Genomic DNA, 16,629 nt, shown 5'->3' with positions numbered 1-16,629 from the left:
GGATTGTGTCAGAATGGCTGCGCGAGAGTGTGAAGCGCGAACGTGTTTTCCAGCTCAGGCAGGGAAAGCCGTAGCCGGGCAGGCGGCCTGCCACCAGCCCGGGTAGCTCAGTCGGTAGAGCATCAGACTTTTAATCTGAGGGTCCAGGGTTCAAGTCCCTGCTCGGGCGGGTCGCTTTTAAATCGCTCTGCCACGGGACAACAGCGAAGGCGCAGGGCAGTGCTAACAAATCAGACTCAATGGCCCTTACATTGTGGCGGTGGAAGCAAGCACAGGGCAGTTTTGCCTGCATTTCCGAACTGTCGCAGTTGCTGCCGTAATCGCGGAACGCGTGGCTTCTGTTTGAATTGATCTCTTTAAGGTCCTCCAAATGCGCGAAATCAGAAATTAGCATAGAATCCCTCGACTGTGGAAACAGGCTACCGACTCTCCCAAGAGTATCCCCCACACACCTAAACCCCCACCTCGTGACTCCGAACCTGCAGATGCCTGAAAACAAGGGGCAATTTAGCATGGCCAAAACACCTGCGCTGCACTCCTTTGGACTGTGGGAGGAAACCGGATCCGTCGGACGAAATCCACGCAGACACGGGGAGAATGTGCAAACTCCACACAGGGAGTCGCCCGAGGCTCGAATGCGCCAAGGGTTCGTGGCGATGGGAGGCAGCAGTGAAATCCTGATTATATTTGCAGGTGCTGAAGCTTCGATTTATGGAGACTGCTCTCATCGATGGTCTGCTTTTGTTTTCAAATCAACTCAGACACGTCCAACGGAACCTTCATGCACATCTTCCTTGGTTTGGAGCTGATGGTGATGTGGCCGTGCGTGTGGGAGTGTCGGTGTCTGCGGCTTTGTGGTGGGGTGGATTGTTTCGAGCAGAGAGTGGATGCTGGGGGTAGGGACGGCGCGTGGTGTTGGAGGGTTGATGATGAGGCCGTCTCATGAGCACCGTTCTTACTTTGGCGGTGCTGTGTTGTAGGCTTGCTGATGGCTTTGACGGTGCCAGAGGTGTGTGTTGAGGAGGGTTGCTACAGTAGAGAGAGGACGGTGCGGCAATGGAGTGGGGGGATGATGAAGAGAGACGGCGGCTTGGAATCGGCCCTGCACAGCCGGGGCTGCCAGTCTTTCCGACTGAATCGCGTGGATTGTGTCAGAATGGCTGCGCGAGAGTGTGAAGCGCGAACGTGTTTTCCAGCTCAGGCAGGGAAAGCCGTAGCCGGGCAGGCGGCCTGCCACCAGCCCGGGTAGCTCAGTCGGTAGAGCATCAGACTTTTAATCTGAGGGTCCAGGGTTCAAGTCCCTGCTCGGGCGGGTCGCTTTTAAATCGCTCTGCCACGGGACAACAGCGAAGGCGCAGGGCAGTGCTAACAAATCAGACTCAATGGCCCTTACATTGTGGCGGTGGAAGCAAGCACAGGGCAGTTTTGCCTGCATTTCCGAACTGTCGCAGTTGCTGCCGTAATCGCGGAACGCGTGGCTTCTGTTTGAATTGATCTCTTTAAGGTCCTCCAAATGCGCGAAATCAGAAATTAGCATAGAATCCCTCGACTGTGGAAACAGGCTACCGACTCTCCCAAGAGTATCCCCCACACACCTAAACCCCCACCTCGTGACTCCGAACCTGCACATGCCTGAAAACAAGGGGCAATTTAGCATGGCCAAAACACCTGCGCTGCACTCCTTTGGACTGTGGGAGGAAACCGGATCCGTCGGACGAAATCCACGCAGACACGGGGAGAATGTGCAAACTCCACACAGGGAGTCGCCCGAGGCTCGAATGCGCCAAGGGTTCGTGGCGATGGGAGGCAGCAGTGAAATCCTGATTATATTTGCAGGTGCTGAAGCTTCGATTTATGGAGACTGCTCTCATCGATGGTCTGCTTTTGTTTTCAAATCAACTCAGACACGTCCAACGGAACCTTCATGCACATCTTCCTTGGTTTGGAGCTGATGGTGATGTGGCCGTGCGTGTGGGAGTGTCGGTGTCTGCGGCTTTGTGGTGGGGTGGATTGTTTCGAGCAGAGAGTGGATGCTGGGGGTAGGGACGGCGCGTGGTGTTGGAGGGTTGATGATGAGGCCGTCTCATGAGCACCGTTCTTACTTTGGCGGTGCTGTGTTGTAGGCTTGCTGATGGCTTTCACGGTGCCAGAGGTGTGTGTTGAGGAGGGTTGCTACAGTAGAGAGAGGACGGTGCGGCAATGGAGTGGGGGGATGATGAAGAGAGACGGCGGCTTGGAATCGGCCCTGCACAGCCGGGGCTGCCAGTCTTTCCGACTGAATCGCGTGGATTGTGTCAGAATGGCTGCGCGAGAGTGTGAAGCGCGAACGTGTTTTCCAGCTCAGGCAGGGAAAGCCGTAGCCGGGCAGGCGGCCTGCCACCAGCCCGGGTAGCTCAGTCGGTAGAGCATCAGACTTTTAATCTGAGGGTCCAGGGTTCAAGTCCCTGCTCGGGCGGGTCGCTTTTAAATCGCTCTGCCACGGGACAACAGCGAAGGCGCAGGGCAGTGCTAACAAATCAGACTCAATGGCCCTTACATTGTGGCGGTGGAAGCAAGCACAGGGCAGTTTTGCCTGCATTTCCGAACTGTCGCAGTTGCTGCCGTAATCGCGGAACGCGTGGCTTCTGTTTGAATTGATCTCTTTAAGGTCCTCCAAATGCGCGAAATCAGAAATTAGCATAGAATCCCTCGACTGTGGAAACAGGCTACCGACTCTCCCAAGAGTATCCCCCACACACCTAAACCCCCACCTCGTGACTCCGAACCTGCACATGCCTGAAAACAAGGGGCAATTTAGCATGGCCAAAACACCTGCGCTGCACTCCTTTGGACTGTGGGAGGAAACCGGATCCGTCGGACGAAATCCACGCAGACACGGGGAGAATGTGCAAACTCCACACAGGGAGTCGCCCGAGGCTCGAATGCGCCAAGGGTTCGTGGCGATGGGAGGCAGCAGTGAAATCCTGATTATATTTGCAGGTGCTGAAGCTTCGATTTATGGAGACTGCTCTCATCGATCGTCTGCTTTTGTTTTCAAATCAACTCAGACACGTCCAACGGAACCTTCATGCACATCTTCCTTGGTTTGGAGCTGATGGTGATGTGGCCGTGCGTGTGGGAGTGTCGGTGTCTGCGGCTTTGTGGTGGGGTGGATTGTTTCGAGCAGAGAGTGGATGCTGGGGGTAGGGACGGCGCGTGGTGTTGGAGGGTTGATGATGAGGCCGTCTCATGAGCACCGTTCTTACTTTGGCGGTGCTGTGTTGTAGGCTTGCTGATGGCTTTCACGGTGCCAGAGGTGTGTGTTGAGGAGGGTTGCTACAGTAGAGAGAGGACGGTGCGGCAATGGAGTGGGGGGATGATGAAGAGAGACGGCGGCTTGGAATCGGCCCTGCACAGCCGGGGCTGCCAGTCTTTCCGACTGAATCGCGTGGATTGTGTCAGAATGGCTGCGCGAGAGTGTGAAGCGCGAACGTGTTTTCCAGCTCAGGCAGGGAAAGCCGTAGCCGGGCAGGCGGCCTGCCACCAGCCCGGGTAGCTCAGTCGGTAGAGCATCAGACTTTTAATCTGAGGGTCCAGGGTTCAAGTCCCTGCTCGGGCGGGTCGCTTTTAAATCGCTCTGCCACGGGACAACAGCGAAGGCGCAGGGCAGTGCTAACAAATCAGACTCAATGGCCCTTACATTGTGGCGGTGGAAGCAAGCACAGGGCAGTTTTGCCTGCATTTCCGAACTGTCGCAGTTGCTGCCGTAATCGCGGAACGCGTGGCTTCTGTTTGAATTGATCTCTTTAAGGTCCTCCAAATGCGCGAAATCAGAAATTAGCATAGAATCCCTCGACTGTGGAAACAGGCTACCGACTCTCCCAAGAGTATCCCCCACACACCTAAACCCCCACCTCGTGACTCCGAACCTGCACATGCCTGAAAACAAGGGGCAATTTAGCATGGCCAAAACACCTGCGCTGCACTCCTTTGGACTGTGGGAGGAAACCGGATCCGTCGGACGAAATCCACGCAGACACGGGGAGAATGTGCAAACTCCACACAGGGAGTCGCCCGAGGCTCGAATGCGCCAAGGGTTCGTGGCGATGGGAGGCAGCAGTGAAATCCTGATTATATTTGCAGGTGCTGAAGCTTCGATTTATGGAGACTGCTCTCATCGATGGTCTGCTTTTGTTTTCAAATCAACTCAGACACGTCCAACGGAACCTTCATGCACATCTTCCTTGGTTTGGAGCTGATGGTGATGTGGCCGTGCGTGTGGGAGTGTCGGTGTCTGCGGCTTTGTGGTGGGGTGGATTGTTTCGAGCAGAGAGTGGATGCTGGGGGTAGGGACGGCGCGTGGTGTTGGAGGGTTGATGATGAGGCCGTCTCATGAGCACCGTTCTTACTTTGGCGGTGCTGTGTTGTAGGCTTGCTGATGGCTTTGACGGTGCCAGAGGTGTGTGTTGAGGAGGGTTGCTACAGTAGAGAGAGGACGGTGCGGCAATGGAGTGGGGGGATGATGAAGAGAGACGGCGGCTTGGAATCGGCCCTGCACAGCCGGGGCTGCCAGTCTTTCCGACTGAATCGCGTGGATTGTGTCAGAATGGCTGCGCGAGAGTGTGAAGCGCGAACGTGTTTTCCAGCTCAGGCAGGGAAAGCCGTAGCCGGGCAGGCGGCCTGCCACCAGCCCGGGTAGCTCAGTCGGTAGAGCATCAGACTTTTAATCTGAGGGTCCAGGGTTCAAGTCCCTGCTCGGGCGGGTCGCTTTTAAATCGCTCTGCCACGGGACAACAGCGAAGGCGCAGGGCAGTGCTAACAAATCAGACTCAATGGCCCTTACATTGTGGCGGTGGAAGCAAGCACAGGGCAGTTTTGCCTGCATTTCCGAACTGTCGCAGTTGCTGCCGTAATCGCGGAACGCGTGGCTTCTGTTTGAATTGATCTCTTTAAGGTCCTCCAAATGCGCGAAATCAGAAATTAGCATAGAATCCCTCGACTGTGGAAACAAGCTACCGACTCTCCCAAGAGTATCCCCCACACACCTAAACCCCCACCTCGTGACTCCGAACCTGCACATGCCTGAAAACAAGGGGCAATTTAGCATGGCCAAAACACCTGCGCTGCACTCCTTTGGACTGTGGGAGGAAACCGGATCCGTCGGACGAAATCCACGCAGACACGGGGAGAATGTGCAAACTCCACACAGGGAGTCGCCCGAGGCTCGAATGCGCCAAGGGTTCGTGGCGATGGGAGGCAGCAGTGAAATCCTGATTATATTTGCAGGTGCTGAAGCTTCGATTTATGGAGACTGCTCTCATCGATGGTCTGCTTTTGTTTTCAAATCAACTCAGACACGTCCAACGGAACCTTCATGCACATCTTCCTTGGTTTGGAGCTGATGGTGATGTGGCCGTGCGTGTGGGAGTGTCGGTGTCTGCGGCTTTGTGGTGGGGTGGATTGTTTCGAGCAGAGAGTGGATGCTGGGGGTAGGGACGGCGCGTGGTGTTGGAGGGTTGATGATGAGGCCGTCTCATGAGCACCGTTCTTACTTTGGCGGTGCTGTGTTGTAGGCTTGCTGATGGCTTTGACGGTGCCAGAGGTGTGTGTTGAGGAGGGTTGCTACAGTAGAGAGAGGACGGTGCGGCAATGGAGTGGGGGGATGATGAAGAGAGACGGCGGCTTGGAATCGGCCCTGCACAGCCGGGGCTGCCAGTCTTTCCGACTGAATCGCGTGGATTGTGTCAGAATGGCTGCGCGAGAGTGTGAAGCGCGAACGTGTTTTCCAGCTCAGGCAGGGAAAGCCGTAGCCGGGCAGGCGGCCTGCCACGAGCCCGGGTAGCTCAGTCGGTAGAGCATCAGACTTTTAATCTGAGGGTCCAGGGTTCAAGTCCCTGCTCGGGCGGGTCGCTTTTAAATCGCTCTGCCACGGGACAACAGCGAAGGCGCAGGGCAGTGCTAACAAATCAGACTCAATGGCCCTTACATTGTGGCGGTGGAAGCAAGCACAGGGCAGTTTTGCCTGCATTTCCGAACTGTCGCAGTTGCTGCCGTAATCGCGGAACGCGTGGCTTCTGTTTGAATTGATCTCTTTAAGGTCCTCCAAATGCGCGAAATCAGAAATTAGCATAGAATCCCTCGACTGTGGAAACAAGCTACCGACTCTCCCAAGAGTATCCCCCACACACCTAAACCCCCACCTCGTGACTCCGAACCTGCACATGCCTGAAAACAAGGGGCAATTTAGCATGGCCAAAACACCTGCGCTGCACTCCTTTGGACTGTGGGAGGAAACCGGATCCGTCGGACGAAATCCACGCAGACACGGGGAGAATGTGCAAACTCCACACAGGGAGTCGCCCGAGGCTCGAATGCGCCAAGGGTTCGTGGCGATGGGAGGCAGCAGTGAAATCCTGATTATATTTGCAGGTGCTGAAGCTTCGATTTATGGAGACTGCTCTCATCGATGGTCTGCTTTTGTTTTCAAATCAACTCAGACACGTCCAACGGAACCTTCATGCACATCTTCCTTGGTTTGGAGCTGATGGTGATGTGGCCGTGCGTGTGGGAGTGTCGGTGTCTGCGGCTTTGTGGTGGGGTGGATTGTTTCGAGCAGAGAGTGGATGCTGGGGGTAGGGACGGCGCGTGGTGTTGGAGGGTTGATGATGAGGCCGTCTCATGAGCACCGTTCTTACTTTGGCGGTGCTGTGTTGTAGGCTTGCTGATGGCTTTGACGGTGCCAGAGGTGTGTGTTGAGGAGGGTTGCTACAGTAGAGAGAGGACGGTGCGGCAATGGAGTGGGGGGATGATGAAGAGAGACGGCGGCTTGGAATCGGCCCTGCACAGCCGGGGCTGCCAGTCTTTCCGACTGAATCGCGTGGATTGTGTCAGAATGGCTGCGCGAGAGTGTGAAGCGCGAACGTGTTTTCCAGCTCAGGCAGGGAAAGCCGTAGCCGGGCAGGCGGCCTGCCACGAGCCCGGGTAGCTCAGTCGGTAGAGCATCAGACTTTTAATCTGAGGGTCCAGGGTTCAAGTCCCTGCTCGGGCGGGTCGCTTTTAAATCGCTCTGCCACGGGACAACAGCGAAGGCGCAGGGCAGTGCTAACAAATCAGACTCAATGGCCCTTACATTGTGGCGGTGGAAGCAAGCACAGGGCAGTTTTGCCTGCATTTCCGAACTGTCGCAGTTGCTGCCGTAATCGCGGAACGCGTGGCTTCTGTTTGAATTGATCTCTTTAAGGTCCTCCAAATGCGCGAAATCAGAAATTAGCATAGAATCCCTCGACTGTGGAAACAGGCTACCGACTCTCCCAAGAGTATCCCCCACACACCTAAACCCCCACCTCGTGACTCCGAACCTGCACATGCCTGAAAACAAGGGGCAATTTAGCATGGCCAAAACACCTGCGCTGCACTCCTTTGGACTGTGGGAGGAAACCGGATCCGTCGGACGAAATCCACGCAGACACGGGGAGAATGTGCAAACTCCACACAGGGAGTCGCCCGAGGCTCGAATGCGCCAAGGGTTCGTGGCGATGGGAGGCAGCAGTGAAATCCTGATTATATTTGCAGGTGCTGAAGCTTCGATTTATGGAGACTGCTCTCATCGATCGTCTGCTTTTGTTTTCAAATCAACTCAGACACGTCCAACGGAACCTTCATGCACATCTTCCTTGGTTTGGAGCTGATGGTGATGTGGCCGTGCGTGTGGGAGTGTCGGTGTCTGCGGCTTTGTGGTGGGGTGGATTGTTTCGAGCAGAGAGTGGATGCTGGGGGTAGGGACGGCGCGTGGTGTTGGAGGGTTGATGATGAGGCCGTCTCATGAGCACCGTTCTTACTTTGGCGGTGCTGTGTTGTAGGCTTGCTGATGGCTTTGACGGTGCCAGAGGTGTGTGTTGAGGAGGGTTGCTACAGTAGAGAGAGGACGGTGCGGCAATGGAGTGGGGGGATGATGAAGAGAGACGGCGGCTTGGAATGGGCCCTGCACAGCCGGGGCTGCCAGTCTTTCCGACTGAATCGCGTGGATTGTGTCAGAATGGCTGCGCGAGAGTGTGAAGCGCGAACGTGTTTTCCAGCTCAGGCAGGGAAAGCCGTAGCCGGGCAGGCGGTCTGCCACGAGCCCGGGTAGCTCAGTCGGTAGAGCATCAGACTTTTAATCTGAGGGTCCAGGGTTCAAGTCCCTGCTCGGGCGGGTCGCTTTTAAATCGCTCTGCCACGGGACAACAGCGAAGGCGCAGGGCAGTGCTAACAAATCAGACTCAATGGCCCTTACATTGTGGCGGTGGAAGCAAGCACAGGGCAGTTTTGCCTGCATTCCCGAACTGTCGCAGTTGCTGCCGTAATCGCGGAACGCGTGGCTTCTGTTTGAATTGATCTCTTTAAGGTCCTCCAAATGCGCGAAATCAGAAATTAGCATAGAATCCCTCGACTGTGGAAACAAGCTACCGACTCTCCCAAGAGTATCCCCCACACACCTAAACCCCCACCTCGTGACTCCGAACCTGCACATGCCTGAAAACAAGGGGCAATTTAGCATGGCCAAAACACCTGCGCTGCACTCCTTTGGACTGTGGGAGGAAACCGGATCCGTCGGACGAAATCCACGCAGACACGGGGAGAATGTGCAAACTCCACACAGGGAGTCGCCCGAGGCTCGAATGCGCCAAGGGTTCGTGGCGATGGGAGGCAGCAGTGAAATCCTGATTATATTTGCAGGTGCTGAAGCTTCGATTTATGGAGACTGCTCTCATCGATCGTCTGCTTTTGTTTTCAAATCAACTCAGACACGTCCAACGGAACCTTCATGCACATCTTCCTTGGTTTGGAGCTGATGGTGATGTGGCCGTGCGTGTGGGAGTGTCGGTGTCTGCGGCTTTGTGGTGGGGTGGATTGTTTCGAGCAGAGAGTGGATGCTGGGGGTAGGGACGGCGCGTGGTGTTGGAGGGTTGATGATGAGGCCGTCTCATGAGCACCGTTCTTACTTTGGCGGTGCTGTGTTGTAGGCTTGCTGATGGCTTTGACGGTGCCAGAGGTGTGTGTTGAGGAGGGTTGCTACAGTAGAGAGAGGACGGTGCGGCAATGGAGTGGGGGGATGATGAAGAGAGACGGCGGCTTGGAATCGGCCCTGCACAGCCGGGGCTGCCAGTCTTTCCGACTGAATCGCGTGGATTGTGTCAGAATGGCTGCGCGAGAGTGTGAAGCGCGAACGTGTTTTCCAGCTCAGGCAGGGAAAGCCGTAGCCGGGCAGGCGGCCTGCCACCAGCCCGGGTAGCTCAGTCGGTAGAGCATCAGACTTTTAATCTGAGGGTCCAGGGTTCAAGTCCCTGCTCGGGCGGGTCGCTTTTAAATCGCTCTGCCACGGGACAACAGCGAAGGCGCAGGGCAGTGCTAACAAATCAGACTCAATGGCCCTTACATTGTGGCGGTGGAAGCAAGCACAGGGCAGTTTTGCCTGCATTTCCGAACTGTCGCAGTTGCTGCCGTAATCGCGGAACGCGTGGCTTCTGTTTGAATTGATCTCTTTAAGGTCCTCCAAATGCGCGAAATCAGAAATTAGCATAGAATCCCTCGACTGTGGAAACAAGCTACCGACTCTCCCAAGAGTATCCCCCACACACCTAAACCCCCACCTCGTGACTCCGAACCTGCACATGCCTGAAAACAAGGGGCAATTTAGCATGGCCAAAACACCTGCGCTGCACTCCTTTGGACTGTGGGAGGAAACCGGATCCGTCGGACGAAATCCACGCAGACACGGGGAGAATGTGCAAACTCCACACAGGGAGTCGCCCGAGGCTCGAATGCGCCAAGGGTTCGTGGCGATGGGAGGCAGCAGTGAAATCCTGATTATATTTGCAGGTGCTGAAGCTTCGATTTATGGAGACTGCTCTCATCGATGGTCTGCTTTTGTTTTCAAATCAACTCAGACACGTCCAACGGAACCTTCATGCACATCTTCCTTGGTTTGGAGCTGATGGTGATGTGGCCGTGCGTGTGGGAGTGTCGGTGTCTGCGGCTTTGTGGTGGGGTGGATTGTTTCGAGCAGAGAGTGGATGCTGGGGGTAGGGACGGCGCGTGGTGTTGGAGGGTTGATGATGAGGCCGTCTCATGAGCACCGTTCTTACTTTGGCGGTGCTGTGTTGTAGGCTTGCTGATGGCTTTGACGGTGCCAGAGGTGTGTGTTGAGGAGGGTTGCTACAGTAGAGAGAGGACGGTGCGGCAATGGAGTGGGGGGATGATGAAGAGAGACGGCGGCTTGGAATCGGCCCTGCACAGCCGGGGCTGCCAGTCTTTCCGACTGAATCGCGTGGATTGTGTCAGAATGGCTGCGCGAGAGTGTGAAGCGCGAACGTGTTTTCCAGCTCAGGCAGGGAAAGCCGTAGCCGGGCAGGCGGCCTGCCACCAGCCCGGGTAGCTCAGTCGGTAGAGCATCAGACTTTTAATCTGAGGGTCCAGGGTTCAAGTCCCTGCTCGGGCGGGTCGCTTTTAAATCGCTCTGCCACGGGACAACAGCGAAGGCGCAGGGCAGTGCTAACAAATCAGACTCAATGGCCCTTACATTGTGGCGGTGGAAGCAAGCACAGGGCAGTTTTGCCTGCATTTCCGAACTGTCGCAGTTGCTGCCGTAATCGCGGAACGCGTGGCTTCTGTTTGAATTGATCTCTTTAAGGTCCTCCAAATGCGCGAAATCAGAAATTAGCATAGAATCCCTCGACTGTGGAAACAAGCTACCGACTCTCCCAAGAGTATCCCCCACACACCTAAACCCCCACCTCGTGACTCCGAACCTGCACATGCCTGAAAACAAGGGGCAATTTAGCATGGCCAAAACACCTGCGCTGCACTCCTTTGGACTGTGGGAGGAAACCGGATCCGTCGGACGAAATCCACGCAGACACGGGGAGAATGTGCAAACTCCACACAGGGAGTCGCCCGAGGCTCGAATGCGCCAAGGGTTCGTGGCGATGGGAGGCAGCAGTGAAATCCTGATTATATTTGCAGGTGCTGAAGCTTCGATTTATGGAGACTGCTCTCATCGATGGTCTGCTTTTGTTTTCAAATCAACTCAGACACGTCCAACGGAACCTTCATGCACATCTTCCTTGGTTTGGAGCTGATGGTGATGTGGCCGTGCGTGTGGGAGTGTCGGTGTCTGCGGCTTTGTGGTGGGGTGGATTGTTTCGAGCAGAGAGTGGATGCTGGGGGTAGGGACGGCGCGTGGTGTTGGAGGGTTGATGATGAGGCCGTCTCATGAGCACCGTTCTTACTTTGGCGGTGCTGTGTTGTAGGCTTGCTGATGGCTTTGACGGTGCCAGAGGTGTGTGTTGAGGAGGGTTGCTACAGTAGAGAGAGGACGGTGCGGCAATGGAGTGGGGGGATGATGAAGAGAGACGGCGGCTTGGAATCGGCCCTGCACAGCCGGGGCTGCCAGTCTTTCCGACTGAATCGCGTGGATTGTGTCAGAATGGCTGCGCGAGAGTGTGAAGCGCGAACGTGTTTTCCAGCTCAGGCAGGGAAAGCCGTAGCCGGGCAGGCGGCCTGCCACGAGCCCGGGTAGCTCAGTCGGTAGAGCATCAGACTTTTAATCTGAGGGTCCAGGGTTCAAGTCCCTGCTCGGGCGGGTCGCTTTTAAATCGCTCTGCCACGGGACAACAGCGAAGGCGCAGGGCAGTGCTAACAAATCAGACTCAATGGCCCTTACATTGTGGCGGTGGAAGCAAGCACAGGGCAGTTTTGCCTGCATTTCCGAACTGTCGCAGTTGCTGCCGTAATCGCGGAACGCGTGGCTTCTGTTTGAATTGATCTCTTTAAGGTCCTCCAAATGCGCGAAATCAGAAATTAGCATAGAATCCCTCGACTGTGGAAACAGGCTACCGACTCTCCCAAGAGTATCCCCCACACACCTAAACCCCCACCTCGTGACTCCGAACCTGCACATGCCTGAAAACAAGGGGCAATTTAGCATGGCCAAAACACCTGCGCTGCACTCCTTTGGACTGTGGGAGGAAACCGGATCCGTCGGACGAAATCCACGCAGACACGGGGAGAATGTGCAAACTCCACACAGGGAGTCGCCCGAGGCTCGAATGCGCCAAGGGTTCGTGGCGATGGGAGGCAGCAGTGAAATCCTGATTATATTTGCAGGTGCTGAAGCTTCGATTTATGGAGACTGCTCTCATCGATCGTCTGCTTTTGTTTTCAAATCAACTCAGACACGTCCAACGGAACCTTCATGCACATCTTCCTTGGTTTGGAGCTGATGGTGATGTGGCCGTGCGTGTGGGAGTGTCGGTGTCTGCGGCTTTGTGGTGGGGTGGATTGTTTCGAGCAGAGAGTGGATGCTGGGGGTAGGGACGGCGCGTGGTGTTGGAGGGTTGATGATGAGGCCGTCTCATGAGCACCGTTCTTACTTTGGCGGTGCTGTGTTGTAGGCTTGCTGATGGCTTTGACGGTGCCAGAGGTGTGTGTTGAGGAGGGTTGCTACAGTAGAGAGAGGACGGTGCGGCAATGGAGTGGGGGGATGATGAAGAGAGACGGCGGCTTGGAATGGGCCCTGCACAGCCGGGGCTGCCAGTCTTTCCGACTGAATCGCGTGGATTGTGTCAGAATGGCTGCGCGAGAGTGTGAAGCGCGAACGTGTTTTCCAGCTCAGGCAGGGAAAGCCGTAGCCGGGCAGGCGGTCTGCCACGAGCCCGGGTAGCTCAGTCGGTAGAGCATCAGACTTTTAATCTGAGGGTCCAGGGTTCAAGTCCCTGCTCGGGCGGGTCGCTTTTAAATCGCTCTGCCACGGGACAACAGCGAAGGCGCAGGGCAGTGCTAACAAATCAGACTCAATGGCCCTTACATTGTGGCGGTGGAAGCAAGCACAGGGCAGTTTTGCCTGCATTCCCGAACTGTCGCAGTTGCTGCCGTAATCGCGGAACGCGTGGCTTCTGTTTGAATTGATCTCTTTAAGGTCCTCCAAATGCGCGAAATCAGAAATTAGCATAGAATCCCTCGACTGTGGAAACAAGCTACCGACTCTCCCAAGAGTATCCCCCACACACCTAAACCCCCACCTCGTGACTCCGAACCTGCACATGCCTGAAAACAAGGGGCAATTTAGCATGGCCAAAACACCTGCGCTGCACTCCTTTGGACTGTGGGAGGAAACCGGATCCGTCGGACGAAATCCACGCAGACACGGGGAGAATGTGCAAACTCCACACAGGGAGTCGCCCGAGGCTCGAATGCGCCAAGGGTTCGTGGCGATGGGAGGCAGCAGTGAAATCCTGATTATATTTGCAGGTGCTGAAGCTTCGATTTATGGAGACTGCTCTCATCGATCGTCTGCTTTTGTTTTCAAATCAACTCAGACACGTCCAACGGAACCTTCATGCACATCTTCCTTGGTTTGGAGCTGATGGTGATGTGGCCGTGCGTGTGGGAGTGTCGGTGTCTGCGGCTTTGTGGTGGGGTGGATTGTTTCGAGCAGAGAGTGGATGCTGGGGGTAGGGACGGCGCGTGGTGTTGGAGGGTTGATGATGAGGCCGTCTCATGAGCACCGTTCTTACTTTGGCGGTGCTGTGTTGTAGGCTTGCTGATGGCTTTGACGGTGCCAGAGGTGTGTGTTGAGGAGGGTTGCTACAGTAGAGAGAGGACGGTGCGGCAATGGAGTGGGGGGATGATGAAGAGAGACGGCGGCTTGGAATGGGCCCTGCACAGCCGGGGCTGCCAGTCTTTCCGACTGAATCGCGTGGATTGTGTCAGAATGGCTGCGCGAGAGTGTGAAGCGCGAACGTGTTTTCCAGCTCAGGCAGGGAAAGCCGTAGCCGGGCAGGCGGCCTGCCACGAGCCCGGGTAGCTCAGTCGGTAGAGCATCAGACTTTTAATCTGAGGGTCCAGGGTTCAAGTCCCTGCTCGGGCGGGTCGCTTTTAAATCGCTCTGCCACGGGACAACAGCGAAGGCGCAGGGCAGTGCTAACAAATCAGACTCAATGGCCCTTACATTGTGGCGGTGGAAGCAAGCACAGGGTAGTTTTGCCTGCATTTCCGAACTGTCGCAGTTGCTGCCGTAATCGCGGAACGCGTGGCTTCTGTTTGAATTGATCTCTTTAAGGTCCTCCAAATGCGCGAAATCAGAAATTAGCATAGAATCCCTCGACTGTGGAAACAAGCTACCGACTCTCCCAAGAGTATCCCCCACACACCTAAACCCCCACCTCGTGACTCCGAACCTGCACATGCCTGAAAACAAGGGGCAATTTAGCATGGCCAAAACACCTGCGCTGCACTCCTTTGGACTGTGGGAGGAAACCGGATCCGTCGGACGAAATCCACGCAGACACGGGGAGAATGTGCAAACTCCACACAGGGAGTCGCCCGAGGCTCGAATGCGCCAAGGGTTCGTGGCGATGGGAGGCAGCAGTGAAATCCTGATTATATTTGCAGGTGCTGAAGCTTCGATTTATGGAGACTGCTCTCATCGATGGTCAGCTTTTTTTTTTCAAATCAACTCAGACACGTCCAACGGAACCTTCATGCACATCTTCCTTGGTTTGGAGCTGATGGTGATGTGGCCGTGCGTGTGGGAGTGTCGGTGTCTGCGGCTTTGTGGTGGGGTGGATTGTTTCGAGCAGAGAGTGGATGCTGGGGGTAGGGACGGCGCGTGGTGTTGGAGGGTTGATGATGAGGCCGTCTCATGAGCACCGTTCTTACTTTGGCGGTGCTGTGTTGTAGGCTTGCTGATGGCTTTGACGGTGCCAGAGGTGTGTGTTGAGGAGGGTTGCTACAGTAGAGAGAGGACGGTGCGGCAATGGAGTGGGGGGATGATGAAGAGAGACGGCGGCTTGGAATGGGCCCTGCACAGCCGGGGCTGCCAGTCTTTCCGACTGAATCGCGTGGATTCTGTCAGAATGGCTGCGCGAGAGTGTGAAGCGCGAACGTGTTTTCCAGCTCAGGCAGGGAAAGCCGTAGCCGGGCAGGTGGGCTGCCACCAGCCCGGGTAGCTCAGTCGGTAGAGCCTCAGACTTTTAATCTGAGGGTCCAGGGTTCAAGTCCCTGCTCGGGCGGGTCGCTTTTAAATCGCTCTGCCACGGGACAACAGCGAAGGCGCAGGGCAGTGCTAACAAATCAGACTCAATGGCCCTTACATTGTGGCGGTGGAAGCAAGCACAGGGCAGTTTTGCCTGCATTTCCGAACTGTCGCAGTTGCTGCCGTAATCGCGGAACGCGTGGCTTCTGTTTGAATTGATCTCTTTAAGGTCCTCCAAATGCGCGAAATCAGAAATTAGCATAGAATCCCTCGACTGTGGAAACAAGCTACCGACTCTCCCAAGAGTATCCCCCACACACCTAAACCCCCACCTCGTGACTCCGAACCTGCACATGCCTGAAAACAAGGGGCAATTTAGCATGGCCAAAACACCTGCGCTGCACTCCTTTGGACTGTGGGAGGAAACCGGATCCGTCGGACGAAATCCACGCAGACACGGGGAGAATGTGCAAACTCCACACAGGGAGTCGCCCGAGGCTCGAATGCGCCAAGGGTTCGTGGCGATGGGAGGCAGCAGTGAAATCCTGATTATATTTGCAGGTGCTGAAGCTTCGATTTATGGAGACTGCTCTCATCGATCGTCTGCTTTTGTTTTCAAATCAACTCAGACACGTCCAACGGAACCTTCATGCACATCTTCCTTGGTTTGGAGCTGATGGTGATGTGGCCGTGCGTGTGGGAGTGTCGGTGTCTGCGGCTTTGTGGTGGGGTGGATTGTTTCGAGCAGAGAGTGGATGCTGGGGGTAGGGACGGCGCGTGGTGTTGGAGGGTTGATGATGAGGCCGTCTCATGAGCACCGTTCTTACTTTGGCGGTGCTGTGTTGTAGGCTTGCTGATGGCTTTGACGGTGCCAGAGGTGTGTGTTGAGGAGGGTTGCTACAGTAGAGAGAGGACGGTGCGGCAATGGAGTGGGGGGATGATGAAGAGAGACGGCGGCTTGGAATGGGCCCTGCACAGCCGGGGCTGCCAGTCTTTCCGACTGAATCGCGTGGATTGTGTCAGAATGGCTGCGCGAGAGTGTGAAGCGCGAACGTGTTTTCCAGCTCAGGCAGGGAAAGCCGTAGCCGGGCAGGCGGCCTGCCACCAGCCCGGGTAGCTCAGTCGGTCGAGCATCAGACTTTTAATCTGAGGGTCCAGGGTTCAAGTCCCTGCTCGGGCGGGTCGCTTTTAAATCGCTCTGCCACGGGACAACAGCGAAGGCGCAGGGCAGTGCTAACAAATCAGACTCAATGGCCCTTACATTGTGGCGGTGGAAGCAAGCACAGGGCAGTTTTGCCTGCATTTCCGAACTGTCGCAGTTGCTGCCGTAATCGCGGAACGCGTGGCTTCTGTTTGAATTGATCTCTTTAAGGTCCTCCAAATGCGCGAAATCAGAAATTAGCATAGAATCCCTCGACTGTGGAAACAAGCTACCGACTCTCCCAAGAGTATCCCCCACACACCTAAACCCCCACCTCGTGACTCCGAACCTGCACATGCCTGAAAACAAGGGGCAATTTAGCATGGCCAAAACACCTGCGCTGCACTCCTTTGGACTGTGGGAGGAAACCGGATCCGTCGGACGAAATCCACGCAGACACGGGGAGAATGTGCAAACTCCACACAGGGAGTCGCCC

At 55.7% G+C, this 16,629-nt stretch overlaps 15 non-coding genes across 15 annotated transcripts; all 15 read left to right on the top strand.

Moving 5' to 3' along the window:
• Positions 1-96: 96 nt before the first annotated feature.
• trnak-uuu (transfer RNA lysine (anticodon UUU)) lies at positions 97-169 on the top strand. Its single transcript has one exon. It is a non-coding gene; the product is annotated as a tRNA-Lys (tRNA).
• Positions 170-1,239: 1,070 nt separating this feature from the next.
• trnak-uuu (transfer RNA lysine (anticodon UUU)) lies at positions 1,240-1,312 on the top strand. The gene has a single exon. It is a non-coding gene; the product is annotated as a tRNA-Lys (tRNA).
• A 1,070-nt stretch (positions 1,313-2,382) lies between these two features.
• Positions 2,383-2,455, top strand: trnak-uuu (transfer RNA lysine (anticodon UUU)). Its single transcript has one exon. It is a non-coding gene; the product is annotated as a tRNA-Lys (tRNA).
• Positions 2,456-3,525: 1,070 nt separating this feature from the next.
• On the top strand, positions 3,526-3,598 carry trnak-uuu (transfer RNA lysine (anticodon UUU)). The gene has a single exon. It is a non-coding gene; the product is annotated as a tRNA-Lys (tRNA).
• Positions 3,599-4,668: 1,070 nt separating this feature from the next.
• On the top strand, positions 4,669-4,741 carry trnak-uuu (transfer RNA lysine (anticodon UUU)). Its single transcript has one exon. It is a non-coding gene; the product is annotated as a tRNA-Lys (tRNA).
• A 1,070-nt stretch (positions 4,742-5,811) lies between these two features.
• Positions 5,812-5,884, top strand: trnak-uuu (transfer RNA lysine (anticodon UUU)). The gene has a single exon. It is a non-coding gene; the product is annotated as a tRNA-Lys (tRNA).
• Positions 5,885-6,954: 1,070 nt separating this feature from the next.
• trnak-uuu (transfer RNA lysine (anticodon UUU)) lies at positions 6,955-7,027 on the top strand. Its single transcript has one exon. It is a non-coding gene; the product is annotated as a tRNA-Lys (tRNA).
• Positions 7,028-8,097: 1,070 nt separating this feature from the next.
• Positions 8,098-8,170, top strand: trnak-uuu (transfer RNA lysine (anticodon UUU)). Its single transcript has one exon. It is a non-coding gene; the product is annotated as a tRNA-Lys (tRNA).
• Positions 8,171-9,240: 1,070 nt separating this feature from the next.
• On the top strand, positions 9,241-9,313 carry trnak-uuu (transfer RNA lysine (anticodon UUU)). The gene has a single exon. It is a non-coding gene; the product is annotated as a tRNA-Lys (tRNA).
• Positions 9,314-10,383: 1,070 nt separating this feature from the next.
• trnak-uuu (transfer RNA lysine (anticodon UUU)) lies at positions 10,384-10,456 on the top strand. Its single transcript has one exon. It is a non-coding gene; the product is annotated as a tRNA-Lys (tRNA).
• A 1,070-nt stretch (positions 10,457-11,526) lies between these two features.
• Positions 11,527-11,599, top strand: trnak-uuu (transfer RNA lysine (anticodon UUU)). The gene has a single exon. It is a non-coding gene; the product is annotated as a tRNA-Lys (tRNA).
• Positions 11,600-12,669: 1,070 nt separating this feature from the next.
• On the top strand, positions 12,670-12,742 carry trnak-uuu (transfer RNA lysine (anticodon UUU)). The gene has a single exon. It is a non-coding gene; the product is annotated as a tRNA-Lys (tRNA).
• A 1,070-nt stretch (positions 12,743-13,812) lies between these two features.
• Positions 13,813-13,885, top strand: trnak-uuu (transfer RNA lysine (anticodon UUU)). The gene has a single exon. It is a non-coding gene; the product is annotated as a tRNA-Lys (tRNA).
• Positions 13,886-14,956: 1,071 nt separating this feature from the next.
• trnak-uuu (transfer RNA lysine (anticodon UUU)) lies at positions 14,957-15,029 on the top strand. The gene has a single exon. It is a non-coding gene; the product is annotated as a tRNA-Lys (tRNA).
• Positions 15,030-16,099: 1,070 nt separating this feature from the next.
• Positions 16,100-16,172, top strand: trnak-uuu (transfer RNA lysine (anticodon UUU)). Its single transcript has one exon. It is a non-coding gene; the product is annotated as a tRNA-Lys (tRNA).
• Positions 16,173-16,629: the final 457 nt, after the last annotated feature.

The sequence above is a fragment of the Chiloscyllium punctatum genome, chromosome 24, assembly GCF_047496795.1.
Source record: "Chiloscyllium punctatum isolate Juve2018m chromosome 24, sChiPun1.3, whole genome shotgun sequence".
In the NCBI taxonomy this organism is placed as follows: domain Eukaryota; kingdom Metazoa; phylum Chordata; class Chondrichthyes; order Orectolobiformes; family Hemiscylliidae; genus Chiloscyllium; species Chiloscyllium punctatum.
Note: the sequence above shows the minus strand (reverse complement) of the source record. Positions and strands in the feature narration are given on the sequence as shown.